Genomic DNA, 27,308 nt, shown 5'->3' with positions numbered 1-27,308 from the left:
CATGAGCCTAGCCCCAATTGCGGATTATCAGAGAAGCTTTGATGTTTTCTGCTTTTGACCTAGACTTGGTTTACTTTTCCTTAGGCAGCCTAATGGCCCCTTACTTCCAATGGCTCACCATGATTGATGGATAGAAAGATAGAGAGCTTTACTTTGGAAAAGAAAAAAATTGTACCTTTTATTCCCCAGGGATTAGCACAAGGAAAAAAAGAATGGGGTAAAAAGTCAGGTAGACTCAAGAGATTTTGAGGCAGATATGGGGATAAGGGAGAGATTATAAAAGATTTTCTCAGAAAAGAATGGAGATCCTCTGCTTAGAGGGAGGGAAGGAGTTATAAGAGATCTGAGGAATGAGTATGTGATAGAGTCAAAATCAGGAAAGGATTGCTGTGCAGTAATGCTTTCAGAGCTCAGGTTGGGAAAGAAGGGAAGGGAGAGGAATAATCATTAAAATTGCACCTACTGTGCATTAGACACTGTGTTAAGTGCTTTACAAATATCTCTTTTTATCCTCATATTAACTTTGTGAAGTAGGTGCTGTTATTATCCCCATCTTATAGTGGAGGAAATTGAGGCAAATAAGGATTGCTCAGGGTAATGCAACTAGTAGTGTCTGAGGCTGCATTTCAACTCAGGTCTTCCTACTCTGGGTCCAGTTCTCTGTCTCAACTAGCTGCCTAGTTGAGATTAAATAATAGATTTGTGGGGAAACAGAGCAAGGGAATCAAGAAATGCCTGATTGACCATATAGGTAGAGAACAAAAAGCAAGAAATGGGGGCAGGCAGCTTTGATGATAATCTGGGGAAAAGAGGAAGAAATAGAGAGACTGAGGCTTACAGTGAAGATGAAAGAAGTTTAGGAGGAGGAAGGTAGCTAGAAAAGTGAAAGGATAAGACGAGATTAGGAAGGAAGAATTTCAGAGTTCAAGGTTTTGAGGGTAGAACAGTTTAGGATTATTGTAATATCTAAGGGCTGCTAAGTGGCACAGTAGGTAGATTTCTGGATCTGAAGCCAGGAAGACTCATCTCTCTTCCTGATTTCAAACCTAGCCTCAGACACCTCAGATTCCTCATCTGTAAAATGAGGTGGAGAAGGAAATAGCAAACCACTCCAGTATCTTTGCCAAGAAAACCCCAAATGGGATCACAAAGACTAAACAACTAGGTGTTACCATCCTTGTACAGAGTGGAAATGTAGGTCATGTAAGTGGAGGTTGATTTACTGGGAGTCTAGGATATTAAAAAGTCATAGATATGACTTGATTGGATTAAGTTAATTGATTGGATTAACTGAGGATAAAACTAGGGGATGGGGTGGAGAGGAAGACTGTGAGCCAAGTAGTGAACTCACTGAAGGGGGAGAGTTGACCTAGAGGTGAGTAATTGACTGCACCAAGAATTGTGCAGGGTAATATAATCTAATGACATGAATCTCAAAGAAGTTGTGAGTGATGGCGGCTGAAAGAGCATCCAGAAGTGTCAGTAGAAAACAAGAAATAAGTCAATTTCTCCTTCTGGCCAGGGCTTTCAGGAAGCTTGAGAAGAGTAACAAGAAGAAAGTGTCAAGGGACAGGATGTTTTCCATCTGTGACTTCCATTTTGGGGACAAGTCTAGGTCAGCCATGTTTCATTCCTTCTTGGCTATGCATCTGACTCTCCCCAGATTTTGTCACCATGCCCCACCTTCCTTTTTCTGGCTCCCCTCAGATTTTCAAGTCCTTTTAGTTGCCTTTCATGCCTTTCACCTACCATCTTCCCCCATTAGAATGTTAGCTTCTTGAAGGCAGGAACTGTCTCTCTCTTTGTATTTTTATCAACAACACTTCTCACAATGCTTGGCCTATAGTAATTGCTGAATAAATGCTTGTTTCCTACCTTCCAGCTAACATTATCCTATGAATTATTTCATTCTTTGGGATCATAGCAAAAACCAGCTCTAATCACTCATTACCCCACCCCAACCCATCCCCTACTCCTACCCACCTCCTAAGGTTAAGGAGAATCAGTGAGCAATCGTGCAATTGAACTGCATGGATCTATCGTTTGTTGACTGCCTTCTGGTTTCACTTATAGTAAAGATGAGAATATACAGATATAGTTCAGTTCCTAGAGTTGTACATTTATTGATCATTTGACAAAAAATTCACATTTGTCAGTTAATCAACAAGATTTAATTAAGAGCTACTATATGTCAAGCCTAGAGTCTACAAAGACAAAATAAGTAGTCTCTGACCCCAGAGAGCTTAGTGTTCTCCCAGGGAAGACACCAAAGTTACAAATAAGCCTATATACAAAATGTACATATAATGTAAATACATGGTCATTTTGGCAGGGTCATGATAGCAGCTCAGGGGATTAGGAAAAGCTTCATGTAGGAGGGGACATCCAAGCTGAGCCATTAAGGTAAATGGAGAAGCTGGGTAGCACAGTGGGTAGACTGTCTGGGCCTGGGGTCAGAAAGACTCTTCTTCCTGAGTTCAAATTTGGCCTCAGACACCTACTAGCTGAGTAATGCTGGACAAATCACTTAACCTCATTTGCCTCAGTTTCCTCATCTGTAAAATGAGCTGAAGAAGGAAATGGCAAATCACTCTAGTATATTTGCCAAGAAAACCCCAGATTGGATTAGAAGAGTTGGACATGACTGAAATGATCAAACAACAACAATGGGAAGGTAAGTAGGGATGAAGGCAAGTAGGGATGAAGGCAGAGGCAGAGATGAAGAAGGGGGTTCATTTCAGGCATGGGAGGACAGTTCGTGCAAAAGTACTGAGAAGGTATATGAAATACTAAAAATACTAACAATTTAATTAATGTTTATAGATGGTTTAAGAATGGTGTGATTCTTAGCACTCTCTGCTCCCTTTTCCTTCCTTCCTTTTTTAATTGAGTAAAAAATTATTTTCTTCCATCCCTGGTGAAAAGTTGGTTTGTCTCAGTTTATCCCACCCTAGTTAGGAATCTGTCATGGTGTTAATTAAATGAAGGAAGTCAGAATGACTTTGAGCAGCTCACGGCGGGGAGGAGCTGCTGAAAGATGTACTCAGAGGCTTATGACAACAACAGGAGGACAGAAATGAAAAGAGAATTTTCTGCTAGTGTCTAAGGAGCTAATGGGTAGCATTCTTAAGTGAAGTTTTATTAAGTGAACTGGAATTTAAACACATGAAGTGGAATTGAGAAATATCTATAGTGGGAGGAATAATTGCTAAGGGATTCAGAAAATAGATTCTGCATTTTTTTCCAACTAGGAATAACTGAAGATGAAATACTATGCAATTTTTCTTTGTGGAAGAAAAAAAAAACCCTGGCTTTGAAGGGAAGTAAGGAAGTTATTGAAAAAGAACTCTTCCTAAGGAATTTCATTCAAAGAAAAGTAGAAACATATTTTCCCCATATTTTATTTTATATTCCCTTTCTATTGGGGCATGTTGAAGTAGAAAGAATACTTCAGGTGCAGCTAGGCAACACAGTAGATCGAGAGCCAGACTTGGAGTCAATATGATCTCAAACACTTCCTACCTCTGTGATCCTGGGCAAGTAATTTAACCCCAATTGCCTAGCCCATGCCTCTCTTCTTAGAATTGATAATAAGGTGGAAGGAAGGAAGGAAGGAAGGAAAGAAGGAAGGAAGGAAGGAAGGAAGGAAGGAAGGAAGGAAGGAAGGAAGGAAGGAAGGAAGGAAGGAAGGAAGGAAGGAAGGAAGGAAGGAAGGAAGGATATTGCATTTGGAACCAGAAAACATGGATTTGAATATAAGATTTGCTGCTTAGTACCAGTATGATTTTATGCCAGTCTCTTCTCTTTGTTTCAAGTGACTGATGTCTACAGTGTTTAAATCTTAGCATCTATAAATCCTATGAATTGTCATCAATCATTACTTCATGGGGTATAAATTGTAAGTATTGTTCCCATTTTACATATGTGGGTATTGAGGCATAGGCAGATTTGAGTGACTTTTGGTCAGACAGCTCACTAAGGATAGAACTAGGACAAGAATGTAGGGCTCCTGACTCTCAGCTCCTGTTCTTTCCCTTGAACCACCAGACCTCTAGGAAAGCTCATTGTCAATGGCAGAGGGAGAGTCCTAACTTATACCTATTTAAATGTATTCACAACCTGGCTCCAATTGACTTTTTAACATTACTCTATGTCAATTTCCAGTCAAAAGGGCCTTCTGATTGTTGTGCATATAAAATATTCTCTTTCTCCTTCTCTGATCCCTTGAACAGTCTTTCCATGTTTCTCCCTAACCCCCTACCTCTGGGCTCATACTTTCTCTCACCTTCCCCTGCAAGAACCACTACTTTCTTATAAAGCTCAGCTCCAGGATCACCTTCTACATGATGCCTTTTCCTGAACTGCTACTGCTTCCTCCCACCCACAAATTCCTTGTACTATTTTGAATATATCTTATTTTATTTCGTCATTTTTCAATCATATCCAGTTCTTCATGACCCCATCTTGAGTTTTCTGGGCAAAGATATTGGAGTGTTTTGCCATTTCCTTCTCCAACTCATTTTCCAAATAAGGAAACTGAAGCAAAACAGGATTAAGTGACTTGCCCAGGATCATATAGCAAATAAGTCTCTAAGGCCAGATTTGAACTCAGGAAGATGAATCTTCTTGATTCCGAGGCTGGTGCTCTATCCACTGTGCCACCTAGCTGTTCTATAACATGTACATGTAAAATGATATCATGCACATACTTTATATGTCCATTTTCTCATCTTCTCTTCCTTTCAAACCCCAGAATGTAAGCTGCTTACAAGTATGGACAGTTTCTTATTATGTATATGCCAATGCCTAGCACATAAAATGTTTTTAGTAAATTCCTGTTGATTGTTGACTGATTGATACCTCAACTATCCTCCCCTCTCCCGTCCCCAGCCCCACCTCATCACTTTAAAATGGCAATGTCCACCTGGATTAAAGATGGAGACTGGAAGATCCAAGGTAATGCCTAGAGGGAGTTTCCTAATGTTTATTAGTGAGGGTGACTGGTTTCCTGGATTCCAAACGTATTTCCTACCCTAGTTTGATGACTCCACAGAGCTTCTGATGACACCCGGAATAATAGCATGCCAAATTGGATGTATGTAGCCTGAAGGGAGACACTATCAATGACATCAGACCCCAAAGTATCAACAGTGGAATGTGACTCAGAAAAATTTGATGATTTTTTCCTAGATAAGAATCTTGGACTGGAGATGGATGAATGAATAAGGACCCATTCATCCTCTACACCTCTGACAGCCATTGTAGCCTGGACAAAACCCATCCAGGAGGGAGAGTAGCTCAAGAAACAAGCAGAGGAGGAATTTCTTTTAGATGGCATCACAGGACATCTCTGTGAAGTATTCTCACTCTAGGAGTGGTATTGGGGGTGGGGTGGGGGCAATGGAAATGGTGGAATAAAAAGAAAATTAAAATACTCAAAGCCATCATTGATCTTATAGTTGAGCAAAGTAAATATACTATAAAACATAATCAAGCATGCAGTAGTCAACATTGTAGAATCTTCCATACTCTGTGATAAGGTAGAATAGAACATGATATGAATATAAAATTCTAATCAAATTCTGATGAAGTGGGACAAGCTGGCTCAGAGGATTGAGAGCCAGGTCTAGAGACAGGAGGTCCTGGGTTCAAGTTCAAGTGTCCTCAGACACTTCCTAGCTGTGGGTCCCTCTGCAAGTCAGTTAACCTCCATTGCCTAGCCCTTCCTGCTCTTCTACCTTAGAACCAATTTTTAAAAACTGTGATGAAGGTTCATTTTTTGATAGAGAAAGCTTGACAAAGGAATTTCTGGGTGACCAGATTTTGGAACTTCTCTGAGGGAGGACCTGGCCACTTTTAGCAAGGTGGGAGTTGGTAGGGGTACTGATACATGATCTCAAGTATCACTGGAATGGCGGGCTGTGCTCCCACTTGCAATGTCCAGAATCCCTGGGTGTCTATAGGAAGCCAAGACTCTAGTGGGCTTAGCCAGGATACTATAGTCTCTGATAGCTAGCATCTCGAAAAATTGAACACTGCTCAGACAAGCTGACTGAAAGATAGATGGTAAAGTCTTGCCTTAGACACCAGCTTATGTGACACTAGACTAATCACTTCACCTCTGTTTGCCCGAGTTTCTTCATCTGTAAAATGGGAATAAAAATAGCACCTACCTCCCAGGGTTGCTGTGAGGATCAAATGAGATAATATTTGTCAATCATATTGTAAACCTTAAAGTGCTAGATATATGCTATTATCATCATTAGTGTTGTTATTATTAAATCTTGGTCTTGAAAGATACCCAAATCTAAGACCACACATTTGAATTGTATTTATTTCTTTTTAGACAATTTGCTTTCAGTATTATAATTAACAAGAAGGCACCAAAGCACTGGATGATCCCAGGACAGTTTTTGTTGGCACCTTAAGGGCAGTTAGATGGCACAGTGGAAAGAGTGCCAGACCTGGAGTCAGGAAGACTCTCCTTCCATAATTCAAATCTGGTCTCGGACACTTGTTAGCTGTGTGACCCTCAGCAGATCATTGAACTCTGTTTGACTCAGTTTCCTCATCTGTAGAAAATGAGCTGTAGAAGGAAATGAATATCCAGTCCAGAAATTCTAACAAAAAAACAAACAAACAAACCCAAATGGGGTTATAGAGAGTCCAATGCAACTGAAAATAACTGAACAATGACTGTGGCACTTCAGCCACATCATGAATAGGGATAAAGTATAAAACCCACTATGTGCCTTGTTTTGAGCATTATCAGACGGTCTGGTTGCCCCAAACATCCCTCACCTTAGTTTGGCCAGTAGAGATGGGGGGATTTCTGTCCAGGTCTCTAAATGTCAATGTAACAAATTAGCCAGATAATATGTTAGTCAAGATTCATTGATCTGACTGGTAACTAACCTCTTACCATCCACTATCACTTAACAGAGAACAGCACTCAGAGGGCTTGGGAGAGTGGATAGGTAATTTTTGATTCAGGGGAAATGATGTTTACTTAGCCTGGAGGGGTTGTCATATTCAGGAACCCCATCCCAGTTTGGGTAAGGAATTTTGGAATTTTGAACATTAAATAAGGAGGAAGGAGCTTAAATAATGTCTGTCACTAATATACAGCTTCCCATGTTAATATATAGCTTCACTGGAGTCTCGAAAACCCTCAGTGGTAGATGCTATAGATATTATTATCTGTATTTTATAAATGGGGAAACAGAGGCTCACAATGGCTTGGTGACATGTCCTCGGTTGATTTCAGGTCTTCCTCTAGCCAAGGTCAGGACTATGCCACAAAGATCCTTCCAAGGTCAAACAAGCAGGATTTGAATCTGGCTGTCTCTATAGACGACAGCAGGCTCTTTGTCCATCATCCCACTCTGCCAGCCTCTCGAAAGAAGATGGGAGGGGATGCCAGGGAACTAACTTTGCCTTCCTCCTGTTTTTGCCGAGAGCAAGCCCTGATGACAGACTGATGTGCCTCCTTTCAAATGCAGCCTCTTTTTCTTTTGGTGGGCGCAGTGAGAGGGGACTGGGAAATGTTCCTTCAGCTGGCAATGGCTGATAATTAAAGCCCTGGTGCCAAGTGGAAAGAAAGAGAAGAGAAGACTAATGCTAGAGACCAATTGACAGATGTGTTTATTGTACAGAGAGGAATTCAGAGAACAGTGGAACGCCATCTGTGTCGAGAGCTGGCTGTTTGGATTGTGCAGTTTTCGCTTAAGAAGACTGAGCATCAAACCCCCAGGTTCCTGCTGACAGGCCTGGCAGGAGGGGTATGTACACTGAACTCCAAAGGAATTCAGCATTCTTAGTACGGAAATTGGGAAGTGGGTGCATTTGTTTGGGGTCTAAAAGGACAAGAAAAAGGTTCAAAAGTGTCCACAGGACTTACTGTGTTAGAAGAGGTGTGTAGTGTTGGATAGAGTGTTGGACTTGGAGTTGGGAAGACCTGGGTTCAAATCCCACCCAAGATACTAATTAGGGAGGTGGTCCTGGGTAAGTCTCTATGCCTCAGTTTACTCTTTTGTAAAATCAGATGGATGGACTCAATGGTCTCTAAAATATCTTTCAGCTCTACATCTATGCTCTCATGATCCTATATTTCCACTTCTGATCCTTATTAGCTGTGTGACCTGGATGTTGGGCAACTCACTTAGCCTCTATGTATCTCAGGCATCTTGGTCTTGATCACTGGATGAAATCACCATTTCAGTATTCCGGAGTACTCTGGGGGGAAAAAATAAGAAAGTCAAGTGGCTCAGTAGATTGAAAGCCAGGCCTAGAAATGAAAGGTTCTTGGATGAGTGCCTCTGGCAAGTCACTTAACCCCAGGTGCCTAGCCCTTATTGCTCTTCTACCTTGGAACCAACACACAATATTGATTCTAAAATGGATGGTAGGGTTTAAATAAAAAGGAAGTTGGTTCCAGTATGGGCCTGTCTAAAGGAAATTGTCACTGGGACCTGGATGGCTCTACTTTTTGATGTGATTACATTTGATATGATCTGATTATTTTGATATGAATACTTTTTTATATGATAACGATATATTGTGTGGAAGAGAAGCTAACTTGGTATTATCATCAGTCTTCATCATGCTTTCCACACCAGGAAGATATTTTGATAGTACAAAACATTTGGGCAAATGCTTTGAACTGTAGTAAATAGAAAGTTCAAAAGGAATGTCCATGGGAGCAAGGAGGCAATATGGAATAATGGGGAAAATACTGGATTTAGATTCAAGGGAACTGGGTTCAAATCTTAGCTCTCCAACTTTATTCCCATATGACTTCAAGCAAATCATTCACTTTTCTGGCCTTTAGATTCCTTATTTGTAAAAAGGGGGAATTAAACCAGATGACCCCTAAGGTTCTTTCTATCTCTAGATCTATGCTCCTATCTTCTTTGGACTTTTCAGCCAAAGAAGAAGGAAAAATATGAGCATCAAAGGGAGCTTAGAAGTCGTCCAGCTTAACTCCTAAATTTTACAGTTGAGATTGCTGTTCATCCTTCCTTTAGAAGAGGGCCAATGACATTATAGGATAATTCCCTGACTTGCTCATAAATCAAATTTAAGAGAGGCAGAGTCATCAGCCTCACAAAGCCATCTTTCACTCTCTTCCAGAGCCATCAAAATCCAGTAGTAAGGAAAAAGTCAAGATGACTGGTGATGGCCCAGGATACAGTGGATGACCATGGTGTCTCAAATGTCTGTTAAGTGTTCCTCAGCACCTGCTTCAGCCACATTCATCACCACTGGAACAGGTTGTTCTCATTGGCCTCTTTAGCTGGGTTAGACGCCCCCCTCTCCCCCAATGCAACAGATGGGTTTGGGACCTGTTGGTTACTCTCTACCTGGTTTAGCTCTTCCACTGAGATGCTTTTAGTTGGTGTGGCTGCTTTGCATACAGATGAGGAAACGGAAACCTAAAGAGAAGAAATAATTTGTCCAAAGTCATTTAAGGGACAAAGGAAAAAGGAAACTCATTCTAACTTATAGTCTTCCATTTTTACACTTTAGGAATCTATGATTTCATCAGCAGGAGAAAGGAGGTGGAGCTTTGTCTACAGGTGTAGATTATAACCCTCTCTGACCTTTAATAGATCATTTTAATGAGTCCCTGTAGCCAAAAAATGAGATAATGAGATATATGTAAAGCACTTAGCAGAGTATGATAAAAAACTGAGATCAAGTGAGATAATATTTGTAAAGCACTTAGCATGGGGGGCTGGCACATAGGAAATGCTTATATCCTCCCTTCTTTTCCTCCAAATTAAAAAAAAATCATAACCTGTTTGCTAACCCTTGTTGTTGTTGGCTAATCCTTTCCGTAGAAGGCCATGTTAGAAAAATGACCAGAGAAAGAAGGAAATGTGATTGAAGACCCTGCCAAAGGGCCATGCCTACTTATCCCCCATGCATGCCTGTAAGGAATATGAAATTAATTAGGCAGTCTCGTCACTATTTGGTGTTCTAAAACCATCAGCAAATGAAAGCTTCTCTACCAGGGAGACCTTCCAGTGTTCTAGAACCTGACTGATGTCTTGGCAATGAGCCTCTCTCTCCTTCTTTAGTTTGAACCTACGAGGACAGATATACAACCAGTTACAGAAACCACCAACCATCCCGGAAACCATTCTAGCTGGGTAGGAACTCTAAGAGCTTGTGCTCCATTGGTCTAACCTTTGACGACCCAAGCTTGTCTCCACACCATAAAGAGGCACCCAAATCCAGATGGTGCAGTCCACGTATGGCATTTCCAAGGCATTATATCTATAAAATTCAGCTAAAGTATGGCCCCTGTCTTCAAGGCATTTACCACTGTACAGAGGTAATATATATGAGGTAGACTTAATTTGGATTGTTCCCCACTCCACCCACCCCACCCCAAAAAGCAAAGGAAAGGAAAGGATATGGGACAGCTGGGTGGCTCAGTGGATTGAGAGCCAGGCCTGGAGTCAGGAGGTCCTGGGTTCAAATCTGATATCAGACACTTCCTAGCTGGGTGACCCTGGGCAAATCACTTGACCCCCGCTGTGTAGCCCTTACCACCTTTCTGCCTTGGAGCCAATACTATGTATTGGCTCCAAGACAGAAGGTAAGTGTTTAAAAAAAGGTAAGGATTGTATATCATATAGGCTCTACTTTTTTCCATTTTATTTTATTTTTTCTATTTTTTATTTAATCATTTCAGTCATGCCTGACTCTTTGTGATCTCATTTTGGGGTTTTCTTGGAAAAGATACTGAAATTGTTTGAAATTTCCTTCTCTAGCTTATTTTTCAGATGAGGAAATTGAGGCAAAGAGGGTTAAGTGACTTGCCCGGGGTTGCATAGCTAATAAGTATCTAAGGCCAGATTTAAATTCAAGAAATATGAGTTTTGCTGATTCCAAGCCCAGTATTCTACTATACTATCTGTCTCTTTTTTTTAACCATTGCCTTCTGTCTTAGATTCAGTACTATGCATTGGTTCCAAGGCAGAAGAGTGGTATGGACAAGGTAATGGGGGTTAAGTGATTTGCCCAAGGTCACACAGCTAGGAAGTAAGGGTCTGAGGCCAAATTTGAACCTAGGACCTTCCTGGCTCTCTATCCATGGGACCACCTAGCTGCCCCCATTGCCAATCTTTATAATGAGCAAATATTTTTTTCTTTTATCTTTATCTTTTATCCTCCTCCCCAATTTAAAGGAAAATAAAACAACCTTGTAACAAATCTGCATAGTTAAGCAAAAATAAATTCTTACGTTAAAAAAAAGTTATGTCTTATTTTTTTTTCTGACCAAAAAAGTATGGCAGATTTATTATACAGATGATATGCAGCCACAAAACAACCAGTCTGAAATGGCAATCAAGAGGCAGACAGGTGGAATTTGCAGAAAAGGTCATGTGTCCTTCTGACAAGGAGGTGGCAAATGGTGATGCTGGAAGGCCTTTATCAGATGGTGTAAGCACAGTCCTCTGTAGTGTGATACCTCCTTGAAAGTTTCTACCTTCCCAAAAATGTCACCAAGGGTCAATTGTTCCATCTCTGCTTCTGTGGCTATGGTCAGAACCTCTCAGTTAGGGAGTGGGGAGCTTAGTTCATTATCAGTCCTCTGGAATTATGCTTGGTTGTTGCATTACTGAGAGTTCTGAATTCTTTCAAAGCTGTTTGTCTTTACAGTGTTATTGGTTTTTGCATAAATCATTCCCTGGTTCTAATCACTTGTCTCTGCATCAGTTTATAGAAGTCTTCTCAGATTTCTCTAATTCATCCTTTTTTGCCTCTTTTTATGGCACAATAATAGTCTTCCATTACACTCATACAGCCATTATTTGTTCAGCTGTTCCCAAATTGATGGTAACCATCTTAGTTTCCAGTTCTCTGCCAGGACAAAAAGAATGAAATCCTCCCTCCCACTACAAACCAGAATTATATCATTATTCCCTTTTTGTGCCCTGTGAAGGGGAAGGAACAAATGACCACACTAAGAAAGGAGAGAAGCAAGGAGGTGAAAGGCACAGTAAAGTAGAGGCCAGGCAAGAGAGGAGGCAGATTCCTGATGAAGAACCGACAGTGAGGCTGAAATTTGACATGGGCAGCCGGGTAGAGGAGGCAAAAATGTGTCCCAGTCTCTGAAAAGAAACCACGATAACCATCAACTTTCCATTCGGTATCACTTGCCTAACCAGGTTAAAGGCTCCCTGCTCTGCTCAGCATGGGCCTGGCTGCCCTGTCCAACTTCTGCAGCTGCTGCTCCCACTCTGGTCCCTGGGGCTCCGGTCTGGGAAGCAAACTGCAGGTACAGAGGGTCAGGGAGAGTTCAGGGTCACGTGGGATGCTGCAGCAGGGCAGCTTACCTGCCGGTGCCCTCTTCCTTCTGAGCGGCCTGAGCTCTTCCACTCATCTTCCAATTCCATAAACATTTATTACAAGCACCCTTGGCACAGACCGCTGGAATAGATTCTAGAGAATACAAAGCTAAATGTGATCCAGTTCCTGCCTTCCCTGGGATGGGGGTGGAGAGACAATGGAAGGTGCTGGCAAAGGAATGGGAAGGTTCAAATCTCACCTCTGATGCTTGCTCCCTATGTGACTGTAGGCAAGTCACATCAATTAAATTCTGGGAGCATTTATGAAGCACCAGGGACTGTGCAAGGTACTCAGGATGCAAAAATAAGAAAAAGTCAACCCCGGTCCTCAAGGAACTTATAGTCTTATTGGAGGAGACAACATGCAAACAAATATACACAGGATAAAGAAGAAATAATCAAAAGAGGGGCAATTTCTGGGTTGCTACTGGGTCTAGAATCAGGAAGAGCTGAGTTAAAATATGGTCTCAGGTCCTTACTAGCTGTGTGGCCCTAGACAAGTCACTTAACCTGATTTATCTCAGTTTCCTCAATTGTAAAATGAGCTGGAGAAGGAAATGGCAAGCCACTCCAGAATCTTTGTTAAGAAAACCCCAAAAAAGGGGTCACAAAGAGTTAAACAGGACTGAAAATGACTAAACAAAAAAGGGGAAACACAGGAATTAAAAAGGGTTAGGGAAGGCATTCTGTAGTAGGCAAGATTTTTGTTGGAATTTGAACCCAGGACTTCCATTTACACACTTGTAAAATGATAGAATTGGACAGATGACTTCTGAACTGCCTTCCAGATGTAGATCTATAGAAATATGACCATTGAGTAGGCAAGATAATAAGATAGCTATAATACATGAGGGGAAAATAAATTCACTCATGGATTAATTCATTCATCAAATTTTTATTAAGTGTTTGTTATACAGAGTGCTGTTCTTAATGCAGAGAAGTATACACATAAACAAGCTGAGATCCCTTTCCTCAATAAGCTAAGTGTCCTGGAGAGATTTAAATAAATTGTTATGAGAACTTTAGGGAGGAAGGGATAGCTTCTAGCTCCAGATATTAGGAAAGTTGTCATGAAAGATGATGGGTTGGAAATCAACAGGGAAAGTAGAAGAAGTACATTTCAGGAATCAGAAGACCTGTGGGAGAAAAGGCATGGAGGTGGGCAAAGGAGAGACAAATTGGGCCAACAATCCATTTTGGCAGAAGCTTGGAATATTTTTTCCTCAGTAAAGGAACATTTATTAAAGTTGGCAATAGAAAAATACGCAAAACATCATGTTGGGCATCATGGTGTAAAGGGATGAGGCAGGAACTTGGTATAACTACTTTATTGGGTAGCTCAGTGGATAGAGAGCTAGGCCTAGAGACTAGAGGTCCTAGATTCAAATATGACCCAAGATACTTCCTAGCTGTGTGACCCTGGACAAGTCACTTAACCCTGATTGCCTAGCCCTTATTGCTCTTCTGCCTTGGAACCAATATACAGTATCAATTCTATTTATTTTTAATAAAAATACTTGGTTGCTCAAAGGGCACAGGTATCATGTAAAACCCAATTGAATTGCTCATTGGCTACGAGAGCGGGGAGGGAGAAGGAGAGGGAAAGAACATGAATCATGTAACCATGGGAAAATATTGTTAATTAATTAACTAATTAATTAATTAATTAAAAAAGAAAAAGAAAGGGCACAGGTGTCCATGACATCAGAACTGCCTGAGTGCTAAATGACTGCTAGAGAAGAAGAGAGTATGGGGGGCAAAGATCTTGACATCACCAAAGAGAAACCTTGTGTATCACTCTTCAAGACTGGGGACTTCCCTCCCTCTATGGTAAGAAGGACCTAGAACAGGGCCATGGAGGTTGTGGCTCGAGGAACACTGATGGGGTAGAGTTATAGACACTTGGACACTTGCTCATCTGTCAACAGTGATGGCAGCTATTTACAACTCTAATAGAAACCAAGTCAATATCAAACCACATATAGATATTGTCCTCCTACTTCCTGGTGATGCTTATGTCCCTCCAATATCTGTTGGCCAAATGGCCCCTGCAGGACCAAAACATGGGACTGAAAAGAGTAAAAATGCAGTGTCATGAGATGAAGAATGGAAAACGTCTGGAAAATAAGTTGAAATCAGATTATAGAAGGGCTTTTGGAGCTGTGTCAATTAAAATAGGTCCTCCAATCCGGAACCTAAGTGAAATCAAATGCATTCAGGGACGAATATTGCGCAATCGCTCTCGGCTTCCTAGGTGCCTAGAGGGAGAACTGGAAAAAAGCCAAAACCTCAGAAGTCGTCTGGTCTCAACTCTCTACCCATTTTATAGATGAGGAAAGAGGCCCAGAGAGAAGACGGGACCAGTAAGTATACCACAGGAGAAGGCCTCTTTCTTCTGCAGAGCTCTCAGTTTTATAAATGGCGAAAGGCCGAGAATTCCTTTCTGCAGTTTTTCCTTTAGTGCTCAAAGTCCAGATCTGCACGATGGGAGTAGGCAGGAGAAGAAGGAGCCGTTTGCTCGCAGGTGCCTTTATGAATACGATATTCCTAGTCAGGGCTTCTGGCACTCTCAGTGGGAGTCTTCCCTTGGGCAAGGAGGCTGCAGGAATTTTTCATGCTTTCCCCTCAAGCATGCTATAGAAGAATTCTCCACACTGAGCCAGACACCTGCCTAGCAAGTACTCAGTTTGAGGCCCAGGAGACTGATTCACATCTGTTCAAGAGCAAACAGATTGCCAATTGATGCTCCTCACACACCGTGTGTCTGCCAACCCAGCCAGGCCCTGGCTCTCTGGCCAGCCCCAAGGCTGGAAGCTCTCTGTTCCAGACAGCGTTCCCCATCTGCCCTTTGCATTTGCAATCCCTAACCTGGGGCTCCCCTATTTAGGGAGCCTCTGACAGAGACGAAGCGAACTCTCTCCCCAAATGGGCATTTACAGCAGTGGGCATCTGTTCCTGCTGTCCAAAGGGCCAGCAGACTCGCACAAATTAGAGCTTTTTAGCCAATTGTTTAAGAACCGCAACAGGAACCATTTGGAAAACACAGTCAGCTCTACAGTTCAGTAGAGCACAGTTTGATTTGGGGGCATCGAAGCACACCTCCAAGCACCTACGGAACCAGCTGCCAGTCAGCTGACTGTACACTTAGGTTCAAGCTAGCACCTTCCGTGCACTTAGCTTAGGAGAGAAAATGACTCATCCTTGGGGAGTTTTTAGTTTCCCATTAGGTGTCTAATAGAAGTGTGGGACTAGGGAAGTGCTCCGCTTGCTTACTAGCTGTCTCAGACTCCCTACTAATGAGGAGCCCTGGCATCTAGTCCCAGCTCTGACATGAAAACTAGCAAAGGAACTTGGGCAAATCAGCCCTCTGGATTTTATGAAGAGGATAGGCGAACGCTAAAATTCATTCCATGCCTAAAGGTTTATGATGCTAGCAATTTCTGCTCGCTTCAGTATCTCCTATCATGTGGGTGCTTTCTGTGTCCACCTCCAGGGAAGTTCATTCAAATAGTCATTCCTTTAATACGCACTTGTTATAGATATAGCAATAGCTTAGGCCCTGAGGCAGATACAAAGTTTAGATAATCAACAAGCATTTATTAAGTGCCTACTGCATTCCGGGGTCTATGCTCTGAAGAGAAAAAGATAAAAAGAAATAGTCTCTAATGAGAAGAAAATTACATTCTGTTGGAGGGGGAAAAAGTGCAAATATAACTATATAATGAACATAAACATGTAACAAGTAATATAAAATATATCATTTATATATTAAGATGTAGTAATTAAATATACAGAACATTAATTAATTTGTCCTTAGCTAATTACACAGTAATATATCAATTAAACATATAATATATTAATTAATTTAGTGTTAATTATATATTACAATATCAATTAAACATACATTAATTGATTTATTCTAAATTGATTCTCTATTATGTCAGTTAAACATGATATATTAATTGATTTATTCTATATCAATATAAGTTAAACATATAACATATTAAATTATTTATTCTAAATTAATTCTATATTAATGTCAGTTAAGTATCTAATATATTAATTGATTTATTCTAAATTAATTCTATATTAACATGTCAATTAAACATGTAATATATTAGTTGATTTATTCTATATCAATATAAGATAAACATATAATATATTAAATGATTTATTCTAATTTGATTCTCTATTATGTCAGTTAAACATGATATATTAATTTATTCTATTTCAATATGTTAAACATATAGCATACTAAATGATTTATTCTAAATAAATTCTATATTAATATGTCAGTTAAACATCTAATATATTAATTTATTGATTCTAAATTAATTCTACATTAACATGTCAATTAAACATATAATATATTAATTGATTTAGTCTTTATCAATATGAGATAGACATAACATACTAAATGATTTATTCTAAATTAATTATATATTATATCAGTTAAACATCTAATATATTAATTAATTCATTCCAAATTAATTATATATTAATATGATAATTATATAACATATTAATTGATCTGTTCCGAATTAATTATACACTTATATCAATTAAATATATAACATATTAACTTATTCTAAATTAATTATCTATTAATGCATCAATTAAATATTTACTATATGAATTTGTAATAAATTGACTTTGTATTAATATATTAAATAATTCAAATAAATAAATTACATATCGATTTAAAATAAAATACTATATACATATTAAACCAATCTATGATTTCATCAGTATAAGGAGTTCCTGGTAAAGGTGCCAATATAGTTCGCCATGACCTGTGAACCTTAAGGATTTCAAGTTGCCTGGGGAGCTGAGAGATTTGTCTAGGGCTACATATTCTCTATTAGAGGTGAGTCTTGAACCCAGAAGCCCTACCTCTCATAGGACATATCTATAAAATAAATACAAGATCATATTGAATGGGGGAAAGGATGGGGCAAAGGGGTATCGGGAAAGGCTTGCTATTGGAAAGGGTTCTGAGTTCCTAAGCCAACTTGGCTTCTAAGGAGCAGGGGTGAGAGGAAGTGAGTTTCAGATGTGGGGGGAGAGCAAGTGCAAAGGTATGTAAGAGAAATAGCTAAAGGGTCAGTCTGGCTGGGCCATGGGGTGTTTGAAGGAAGAGAATATATAATAAGGCAGGAAAGGTGGTTTGGGGCAAGTTGCTACATAAAAGCAATCAGATCAGTCTTGGCTATGCCCTGTACATGGAGGGTCCAAGGAGAGGACCAATGATGCTCAGGAGGAAACAAAAGGAAGTATAAAACCCTGACATGATTACACATAGGACTGATAAACCAGAAAACAACCACTCAAAATGGCAAAGACTCCTTTCCTCACGCCCAGAGCCTTAAGTAAACTGTCCCTGGGTGCTTAATTTGTTGCCATTCAGTCATGTATTAATCTACGTGACCCCATCCATGTCTGTGAGGTTTTCTTGGCAAAGTCATTGGGGTGATTCGCCGTTTCCTTCTCCAGTGTATCCCCATTTTACAGATGAGAAATGGAGGCAAATAGGGGTTGAGTGACTTGCCCAGGGTCAGACAGTAACTAAGTGTCTGAGGCCAGATTTAACCTTAGGTCTTCACCAGCCCTCTGAGCACTCTGGTACCCCCTCTATGCCTTCAATGCCCCTCGGAAGGTCATTTCTTCCCCTTCCTTTCCTTGCTAAACTGATGGGCTCTCAGGTCTTTTCCTGTTCTCTCGGCTCAGCCGTGCACGAGCTTCTCTCCCAGCAAATGCTGAACTGACGTTCTGTTCCCCAGCAGACTGCTGCAGTCCTATATTTAGCCACATTGTGTCATATAGTAACAATACTTTATACTCACGTTGCACCTTTGATCAGAGGAGTTCAGAGAATTCTGCAAATGTTAATCAGCTCCACAGCCCAGGAGAGGACGAGAGATGCCAGATATCACCATGACAATCTGATGGAGAAACTGAGGCTCAGAGGGACTGTGACTCACCCAAGGTCACATCAGGATTCAGGAGCTCAAAATAGAACCAACGATATTCTTCTATGATCACTACTTAGGCCTGCTTCCTTTTGAATTAACTAGTCCCCAGGTGTTACATCTCTTTCTGGTATGGTAGGTATTGTACAGGCATTCTTCCACCCTAATGGACTTCTTTGTACACTCATTGAGAGGCAGCATCGTGCAATTAAGGGGACCTGAATATGGGGTGAGAAGCTGTTATTGTTCGCTTGTTTCAGTTGTGTCCAACTCTTTGTGACCCATTTGGGGTTTTCTTGGCAAAGATACTGGAGTGGTTTGCCATTTCCTTCTCCAGCTCATTTTACAGGTGAGGAAATTGAGGCAAACAGAGTGAAGTGACTTGTCTAGGTCACACAGCTAGAGTCTGAGGTCACATTTGGACACAGGTCTTCCTGATTCCAGATCTAGAACTCTAATGGGCCACCTAGCTGCAAAATCCCTGCGTTGAAATCCGGGTTCTGTCACTGAACTACCGAAGTCAAACATTTGGTCAATAACAAGGTTTACTTTACTTTTAACCTGCTTAAGTGCTTAACTCTGTGTCAGCTACTAGAGAAACAAATGCAAACAAGAAGACAGTTCTTGCCCTCAAGAAGCTTACACCCTCCTGGAGGAAGACAAAAGAAAATACATACAAAGGAGCTGAAAGGCTGGAGGGGAGAAGGTCTAGATACAGTCTGCATAGTCTGCAGAATCACAAATGAAGCAGGGTCAGCCTGGGTCTGTCCCCAAAATGGAGGCATTGGAAGGAACTCACCAATGGTCAGAGTGGGGTGCCATGACAGATGGATGACCCAGGCTAAGAAGAGTTCAATTCCAGTGTGAGAAGGCAATTCCCCTTGGTCTCAGATTCCTTTTTAAAATAAGAGGGTTGGTCTAGAGGACTTCTAAGGTCCCTTCCAGTTCTAAATCTTTGATCTTCTGCCAGAATTAGTCTCTATACAAATGCCAAGATGGAAAGTGTGTGGTTTCCAGATTTCCCATCACCATGGTGCCTCATAGTTTAGAACAGACATAGGAAGCCTACATATTCCTTTTCTTCAATATTCGCCCTCTCCTGGTGGGTGGGACCCCAGTGGAAGCATTCTAGAAAAGTAGAACCCCTGTGCCTGTGCCTAGATAAATGAGTCTAAGCTGTCTCTCTTACCAGATTTGATTTGTACTATTTGTGAAATGGAAGTGAGAGATTCTAGGAGGAATAAAGAATGTCAATGGCCCAGAGTAGTGGGATGAATTGAATTGATAGTGACTCTTCGAGGTTAGTGTTACACTGTGACCCAGATTCTAGAGAAGAGCAAGCTGTGCCTACATTTGAGGCTTAGAGCACATTAGCTTCATTTCCTTCTGTTATCATGGATGATAGTTGTCCTCTGCACATGATGGAACTGAAATGGTAGTGGTTAAAGGCAAGGGAGAACAGGTGCAGAGATGCTAGAAAGCATGGTCTACCTGTCTATTAGTTTAAACTCTTTTGTTTGGCATTCAAGGCTCTCTGTGATGTTACGGGCTTTATTTACCAGGCTTCTCAAATTATTCCCCTCTATGCACTCCATATTTCTGTCAAATTATCCTAGAATTAGAACGCAGGATTTTAGCTTCCTACCTCTGATCTCATTGTTCACTATTATAGTGAATGTCTTTCTTCTCTCTCTTTATCTGTTGAACTCTTACCCATCCTTTAAAGAGAATCTCAAGGGACACCTCATAGGGATCACTGGATCTGAGGTTTGCAGCTGGGACTTTAGAATCACCACCCTACCTCATTAAAAATATAATTTATCCTTGAGTCAAAAGACATCACTAGTGAATATTATTTTGGTCATCTTCTTGTAGGAAGGGCAACAAACCAAATATCGGGAGCACCTAAACCAAACTCCCTCATTTTACAAATGAGGAAACTGAAGCAAGAGAGGTTAAGTAATTTTGCCCAGGGTGACACAAGTAGTATTTAAGGGAGTCAGGGATTTGAACTACCATGAAGCTTTCCCTGATTTTCCTAATTGGTGATGGCTTTCCTTCTGGGATCTCATGGGGCCCTTGCTCAAGAGCATAACACTTGGAGCAGCTAGGTCACTCAGCTGGATAGGGAGCCAGACCTAGAGATGAGAGGTCCTGGATTCAAATCTAGCCTCAGACTCTTCCTAACTATGTGACCTTGGACAAGTCATAAATCCCAGTTGCCTGGCCCTATTTGCTCTTTTGCCTCTGAACCAATATTTAATATTGATTCTAAGACAAACAGCAAGACTTTTGAGAAAGAGAGAGAGAGAGAGAGAGAGAGAGAGAGAGAGAGAGAGAGAGAGAGAGGAGAAAGAGAGTATGTATAATACTTGATGGAGTAGGAGCCAAAGCACCGAGAAGGCAGGTATCTAATATAATTATCTGCTAATAATGTATTCTATATTTATATGCTCTTATGTCTTATTCCCCAAATTCCATAAGGATAGGAACAATATTTTAAGTAAATAGTTATCTTACCCCAGTATCCTGTACAATGTTCTACATGGGGTAGAGACTTAATGAATTTTTGTTGAATGAATGAGTAATCTCAGGGCTCTACGTCTCAGAACTGCAAGTTAGAATAATCTTTGAGATGGACTACAGTCAATCAGTCAGAAAGCATTTATTATTACAGTGTGCCAGCACTGAGCTAAGTACTGGGATTATAAGGACGAGTGGAAAGAAAGATAGTCTCTGCCCTCAAGTTGCTTACACTAATAGAGGAAGTCAAAATATAAAAGGAAGCTGACAAGGATGGGGAGGGGGGAAACCAAGGAACCCAACTGAAGGGCATTTTGAAGAAAAGGAGGGTCATAGAAAAGGAACCATCTACTGTACTAATCCCACCTGAATTTTCCTCCATGTGTGCCAAGTTCTGTGAAAATACGATGCCTTCTGTTGATGATTTTAAATGCCTTGTTTCTAAGTGAAGCAGAGCAATGGACCAGGGAAGCACCGCCCTATTCTTCTTGTGGTGGCCTACTTGGCTTGAGTGGAATAGAGCTGGAAACATCTGAGTGACTGTTATTGAACAGAGAGAATGGTGAATAAGGAAGGGAAGCTTCAGATTTACCCTTTCTTTGCCTCAGGCTTGTTGTCTCCCTTGCCCCAGAAACAGCACCCGGTAGGTAATGGGATAGACACCCCACTCTTTCTGGTCCTTCCAGGTAGAAAAAAAGCAGTTTTGCAAATTTGGAATGGTTATTTCCAGTCAGTTTTCCTATGGAAAAAATTCAAGAAATAACATTTGCTGATGACTTCCTTTTATAAATGAAATGGAATTGTGGGGCTAGAATCCAGGGATTTTTCCCAGAAATCTTCCAATGTTTTTTCCTCGTGTTTGGATTCTGTCCCTTGCCTCTTGTCTGCTGGTACCTTGAGTTTGTCTCAGCCTCCTCACCTACTAAGCAGGGATTCTGCAGTCCTTAGCACTTTTCCCTCTTAGCTAATTCTCACAGTCACTCTGCTGGGTGGGAGCTAAGTATTATTCTCATTTCTCGAAGGCAAAAACTGAGACAATGTTAAACTCACAAGTGCCAGGAGCTGGCTTCTTTCCCCACTTTCTGTTTCAACAATGTACATGTAATTTTTAAAGCATTTGGGGATGTTTGGGTAAAAGAAATTTAATTCAAGAGCCAAATAGTGTTATATGATGATTAAACTAAATGAGATCATGCATTTTTGTGCTTCTAAAAAAGTGGCCTAGTTTAATGGGACTTTGGGGGGAACCTAATATCTATAATCTGCACTGAGGAGAGCTACTCCTGTCCTGAAAACATCTGGAGCTTTGTGGCAAATTTAGAACAGCTAGTTCATCAGAAGAAACTGACTGATAAGTTGAAAAACCTAACTCAGTGATTCTCCTCACTTTGGGGTGACTAACAGCAGCCCATGGTTGATCTGATTATTTCCTCTCTCCTAACCTAAAAAGGAGTAGGAGTATTAAAAAACAAAATGGTTTCATTTGAAAATTTGAAAGTTATAATCCAATTGATTCAATTTAGTTCTGTGCTAGGTGCTTATCTCAACTACAAAATTTAGATGAGCTTTCACAGTAGAACTTACAGTCTTCGGAGGGAGATAGAATATCCACAACATCTCATTAAAACACATGATCAAAAAGAAAGAAGACATGCACTTCTATAATACCCACGATATGCTAGGCATTGTGACAAGAGTTAGGTAAATAGTATCTTGTTACATCCTCATAACAACCTTGGGAGGTAGATGGTATTAAGATCTCCATTTTACAAATGAGGAAATTGAGGCAAACAGAAGTAAAGTGACTTGTTCAGGGCCACAGAGCTAATAAATTCCTGAAGCCAAACTTAGACTCAGGTCTTTCCAATTCCAGACCCAACAGTCTATCCATTGTAGCCACTGCGTCCCTATATATTTACAAAATCCTCATGAAGTCCAAGAAAGAAAAGGTTCTTCATTATCAATTGGGAAAACAGAAAAAGGCTTTGTGGAAGAGACAGCATGAGAATTAGATTTTAAATAATAGGTAGAAATTTAACATTGAAATAGGAAGGACATTCAAGGCATTAGGAATGGTATGAATTTGGACAAAGGAGTCAAGAGCAGAACATGGAAAAGGAATAATGAGTATTTGACTAAAACATAGAAGACCAAGTACAGAAGAAAGCTGGTTAGTTAAGGTAAGGTAGTGCTGGGTGGTCAAGGACCTTGATTGCAGGCCTTAATTTTAAGTGAGTTTGGAATCTACTTGGTATGAAAAATTATAAGTAGAGGTAGTGAATTCTAAGGATTCCTGGCTTGATGCTAAAAATGTATTTATATAAGAGTCATTGAGACAATCAAGCTTTCTGGCAGAAATAGTGGTAATGGTATGGAAGGAAGTTTAGCAGTGAGCTGTTGATAAGAAAGTTACCCCTGGAATTCAGGGCAGATTAAAGTGGGTTCAGAAGAAGCAGAGTGTACTCAAGAGAAGTAGTGAAGGAGGGAGAAAATGTTGGGAGTTTGAAGTCCCAGTAAAGTGTGTATTAGGGCTGGAGCTTGTATCTCTCTCCAGAAAAATGAACTAGGTTGTGTTCCATACACTGATGTTCCCTGATCCAGTGATACCAGTACTGTATAAGAATGGCCATAATTCTTGTCAGATCCCTGACCAGTCTTTTGACTCCCTATTGTTTTCACCCGTGAAGAAAAACCATCATGTTGGGAGAGAAAGATATAAGTGGATCTGGAACTTGGGGCACGTGTGACCCTCAAATAATAGGCATGTAACAAAAGAAGTGACCATGATCCAATCTATTCATAAGGGAGATTACTCTGGCAGGCATGTAAAGGATGGATACCCCAACTTTAAAGGAGATTTGAATTACCTGAGAATATCACAAAATCAGCACTGAGAATCATGGAATAATCTCCTTCAGGAAATACTAGGATGCATTTCTGTGGAAGTGCCATCATTTGATACCATTTCCTCTTGAAGAAAGAGAAAGATTTGTGAACAACTCATACCAACTCTGCATTAAAGAACATTCCCTACTCCGAGTAAATCAAGTTATCACTCCATTGTCAGTCTGTTCCCTGGTTATCTGCTGTATCCTTGTTATCCTTGACCCCCTGGGCTTTGCTTCTTGGCTCCTGTTCCTGGGCATTAGTGTAAGCTACTTTCTCAGTGCTCCAGCTTCTCATTCCTTCTGATGGCATGATGTTTATTCTTGGTCTACCATCTTACCTTTGTCCTGTACCATACCTAGCTGATAGCCCTGCCTTCTCCGGTCTTTGCTCCAAATATATCATCATCTCCACTCTGTGTAAGTAATAGTCACCCTTGTGGTTACTTCTTACCTGCCAGAGACAAACAGCTTGGAGGTAACTATTTCTCTCCATGCTCTTCGATCCCTTGTACTAATCTTACAATTCTCAATTTCACAATGAAATAGCTTCTCCTTGAAAATTTGTTTTCCAAAGATAGAATAATAGGACTTAATAATGCCCCCCACACCACCATCTCTACTTCTGTTGTCTTTAGATTAAGCGCATAGCAATGATACAGTTTCATCAAAGCAGATAAGTCACCAAATTCTTGCCTGCAGCCAAGATACTGAGAATTCCATGTGCTTGAGCATCCTATAATATAATACACAGGAATTCTGAGGGAAATTGCTGAACTTTTAAAAGACAGAATTATCTTCTATTGTTCACCTTCCTGGTTTTCTTGCTATCTGAATGTCTCATGCCATCCATGGATCATAAGTAGATTATCTAAGCGGAAACATCCCCAGGAACCATGGGCCACCCCTTAAGTATGAAGAGTATGCCAGTTTTTCCTAGTGTTTCTTGACACTGCAGTGACTCTGAGGTCAGGGATATTCACTCAGGTCCAAATTGAGGACACTCAGTCTTCATGTATTCAGACCAAATATTATAAACAAAAAATTACAACATCATCTCTTAACTCAGGGTGTGCCTGACAGAACTGGTATTGGGCTGAGTTCAGGCTCTGTGAGTTGAGAAATAGCATGGTTAAAGCAACACCTTTGAGGTTAATAGGTGAAATTTAGCCTCTACTTACACACACACACACACACACACACACACACACACACACACACACACACATACACACACACCCTTCTCTTTTCCTCTTCCTCTACTGGTTCCCCTTTATAAAAGTTTTCCTGAATCTGAGAAATCCATTTGCTCTTTCCTCCTACCTTCCCAACACAATCTTACAACTCTGCCAAAAATTCAGCTGAGCAAACCAGACAGAACAAACACTGGGGTCCATGGCAACCACAGACTTGGATGCGATGTCATCTACCCCTTTGCTCTGCTTTCTTCCTCTGCTCCTGGGAGCAGGAAGTCAGAGATTGGACTTCCCTAAGTAAACTCTGCTCACTTGTGGGTACAGGGCACCAAGGCAAAGCAATGGGGCCATGCTTACACCAAGGGCCCACCCTAAGTCATGTGCCCAGGCAGGGCATTGAAACAAAAGAAGATCTAAATTTAGACCTCTTGGCCTGGACTTATCTTTTCAGGATGTGCTAAGAGGTGATTTTTATGAACATTTTAGGCCACAAGCCTTATAGTATCTTCAATAGCAATCTAATTCTGCTATGACAGGGGAAAAATCTATGTTCTTAATAGATAAAGTGTCAAAGGTTCATAAACTCCAAGGTTGTGACAGATAATGGATAACATTTTCCAAATGGTGAAGGGGAATTTTTTTTAGGAGTTCAGAAACTCTAGAGAAAAATTCTGAATACATGTATGCTAGGAGCTATTTAGATCATCCCAAATTTAGACATGGCCAGAGTGAGAGAGTAGCAAATCTTAGAGGTAGACTGATTTATCAAAATACCAAGAAATTCAGATTTCAGATGAGGATGCAAGAAGCAAACTTTATCATGAATCTGACACTGAAAATTGACGGAACAGGCTTTTCTAAAATCCTATATTTTAACTGACTCACTGGATTATCTAAAGAAGATTGGAAGAAGAAACTTTATAGTCACTAAAGAGATCAGGAAGCAAAGCTGTTAAGTGAAGACATGGAGAAGACATAAAGTCTTTCCTTAGTAGGTAGATGTATGTGATCATAGATCTAAGGCTAAAAGGGACCTTAGAGGCCATCTATTTCAAGCCTTTCATTTTACAGAAAAATAAGTCCCAGGGAAGTTATAAGTAGCTTGCCTACAGTCATAGGTTGATAGAAGCAGAAATAGGCTAAAGTTCACCAAGTCAGAGTAGAAAGAAATCTTTGAAATAATCTTGTCCAATTCCTCTATTTTACCAATAATGAAACTGAGCCCATGGGGCATTAAATAATTTAGCTTGTCCATGGCCACATGCTTAGTAAGGAATAGAACTGGACCTTGAACCCAGGTCCTCTCTTGGCAGGCCCAGAATTCACTCTGTTCTATAGAGTTTTTGTTTCTGTGTACCTTTTTCCCTTTGTGAATTCATATCTTCTCCCATGTTAGACATTCAGCAATGCCATCTAAACCTTTCCTCTGGAGTGGCTCTCATAGAAGTAATTTATCTCTTAGTATCAATCACTTACTCTCTGATGTGGATTTTAGTCATTGTGTTCCCTTTCCTAGAGTATTTGCACTTAAGCCTTATGTTCATTAGATCACAGACCAAGAAATGACAGAAGCCATCTAGTCCACCATCCCTCCTCAACCTCCACTTTACACATGAGGAAACAGAGGCTCAAGAGGTTACATCATTTGTTCAAGGTTGCATATTGTCTCTAATGGAGGAATGAAATTGTATTCTTTTAAGATAATTTTGGGCATAGGTGGGTGGAAGAAGCCTGAAGATCATACCTAAGGCCAGCTCTAGATAATTGATTTTTAAGCTTTTGTTTCCTGATTTTCCTTGGAAGGCATTTGAAAAGCAAAGGGGCATATTTCCTCTAGCATTCTGGGTAATATGACTAGCTCTCTAAAACAAGAAATACACATATTCTTCTGGTTGTATCTCATTAAGCTATACTGACTACCCAGATCCCAGAGCCTCTTTTCTGGAATGAGAAGACCCAGTTAGCCAAAGACTGGTCTTCTTGACCTTTAGAGATGCTTGGATAAAACCTGGTGCCAGCCTTGGAGAAGCAGGAACAATTATGCTCTCCATGCTCTGTTTGTTTGCATTCCATCTGATGAGACAAACTCTGCCCTTGTTTCTGTCTAGGCTGCCTTCAAAACCACCAGCAATGTGGGGGAGCAGAAAGAAGTAGGGTGCTGTTGATATGACACATAAGGTAAGCAATGGCACAGGGCAGGCAAGGACGGCGGTACAGCTGAGCTGCTCACCTGCCCTCCAGCCAGTGGTTTAGTCTAACGATGCCTTCGCCACCCAAGATGCATGAGGATTTCATAATTCCCCTGGCCTGGCAAACTGGATTTCCTTTTCTCTTAGAGAGAAGGGGCGGGCATAAAGAAGAATTGAAAACAAA

General features: G+C 40.6%; 1 long non-coding RNA gene across 1 annotated transcript in view; it reads right to left on the bottom strand.

Moving 5' to 3' along the window:
* Positions 1–7,230: 7,230 nt before the first annotated feature.
* The window catches only part of LOC103103758 (uncharacterized), a 31,294-nt gene continuing 11,216 nt past the window's right edge, over positions 7,231–27,308 (bottom strand). The window contains exons 2-5 of the long non-coding RNA XR_468134.3: positions 21,221–21,394; positions 18,206–18,304; positions 9,363–9,434; positions 7,231–8,235 (exon numbers count right to left, since the gene is read on the bottom strand). This is a non-coding gene — a long non-coding RNA (uncharacterized LOC103103758). The remainder of the gene's footprint in view (positions 8,236–9,362; positions 9,435–18,205; positions 18,305–21,220; positions 21,395–27,308) is intronic.

This window comes from Monodelphis domestica, chromosome 4, assembly GCF_027887165.1.
Source record: "Monodelphis domestica isolate mMonDom1 chromosome 4, mMonDom1.pri, whole genome shotgun sequence".
Lineage (NCBI taxonomy): Eukaryota > Metazoa > Chordata > Mammalia > Didelphimorphia > Didelphidae > Monodelphis > Monodelphis domestica.
This window is presented reverse-complemented; position numbering and strand designations above follow the sequence as displayed.